Source organism: Arachis stenosperma, chromosome 5 (genome assembly GCF_014773155.1).
Source record: "Arachis stenosperma cultivar V10309 chromosome 5, arast.V10309.gnm1.PFL2, whole genome shotgun sequence".
Taxonomy (NCBI): Eukaryota; Viridiplantae; Streptophyta; class Magnoliopsida; order Fabales; family Fabaceae; genus Arachis; species Arachis stenosperma.
The window spans coordinates 91,071,624-91,073,231 of record NC_080381.1 but is presented as its reverse complement, the minus strand read 5'-3'; positions in this window follow the sequence as shown (position 1 = coordinate 91,073,231).

Below are 1,608 nucleotides of genomic sequence, written 5' to 3'. Positions count from 1 at the left end.
TCACTGGACCATTCTGCAGGTGGATCCATTCACCTAAAGAAAACGCCTGCAGAAGCTCAGGAACTTATTGAAATGGTTACAAATAACCAATTTATGTACACTTTCGAGAGGAATTCTGTGAATAATGGGACACCTCAGAGGAAGGGAGTTCTTGAAATTGATGCTCTGAATGCCATATTGGCTCAGAACAAAGTGTTGACTTAGCAAGTCAACATGATTTCTCAAAGTCTGAATGGATGGCAAAATGCATCCAACAACACTAAAGAGGCATCTTCTGAAGAAGAAGCTTATGATCCTGAAAAACCTGCAATGGCAGAGGTAAATTACATGGGGGAAGCCTTTGGCAACATCTATAACCCCTCATGAAGAAATCATCCAAATTTCTCATGGAAGGATCAACAAAAGCCTAAACAAGGCTTTAATAATGGTGGAAGAAACAGGTTCAGCAATAGCAAACCTTTTCCATCATCTACATAGCAACAGATAGAGAATTCTGAGTAGAGCACCTCTAACTTAGCAAACATAGTCTCTGATCTGTCTAAGGCCACTTTAAGTTTCATGAGTGAAATAAGGTCCTCTATTAGAAGTTTGGAGGCACAACTGGGCCAGCTGAGTAAGAAAGTCACTGAAACTCCTCCTAGTACTCTCCCAAGCAATACTGAAGAGAATCCAAAAAGAGAGTACAAGGCCATTGGCATGATCAACATGGTCGAACCTAGAGAGGAAGGAGAGGACGTGAATCCCAAAGAGGAAGACCTCATGGGACGTCTCTCAAGCAGAAGGAGTTCCCTATTGAGGACCAAAAGGTATCTGAGGCTCATATAGAGACCATAGAGATTCCATTAAATCTCTTTCTGCCATTCATGAGCTCTGAAGACTATTCTTCCTCTGAAGAGGATGAAGATGTAACTAGAGAGTAAGTTGCTCAATATCTAGGAGCCATCATGAAGCTGAATGCCAAGCTGTTTTGTGATGAGACTTGGGAAGGTGAACCTCCCCTGCTCATTAGTGAACTAGATACACGGGTTCAACAAACTTTACCTCAAAAGAGACAAGATCCTGGCAAATTCTTAATACCCTATACCATAAGACACAAGATCCTGGCAAATTCCTAATACCCTGTACCATAGGCACCATAACCTTTGACAAGGCTCTGTGTGACCTAGGGTCAGGCATAAATCTTATGCCACTCTCTGTAATGGAGAAGCTAGGGATCATTGAGGTACAGCCTCCCATATTCCCATTACAAATGGCAGACAAGTCAGTAAGACAAGCTTATGGATTGGTAGAGGACATGTTAGTGAAGGTTGAAGGCCTTTACATCCTTGCTGATTTTATAATCTTAGACACTAGGAAGGAGGAGGATGAATGCATCATCCTTGGAAGACCTTTTCTAGTCACAGCAGGAGCTGTGATAGATGTTAACAGAGGAGAATTTGTCCTTCAATTGAATGGGGACTACCTTGTGTTTAAGGCTCAAGGTTATCCTTCTGTAAACATGGAAAAGAGATACGATAAGCTTCTCTCAATACAGAGTCAAACAAAGCCCCCACAATCAAACTCTAAGTTTGGTGTTGGGAGGCCACAACCAAACTCTAAGTTTGGTGT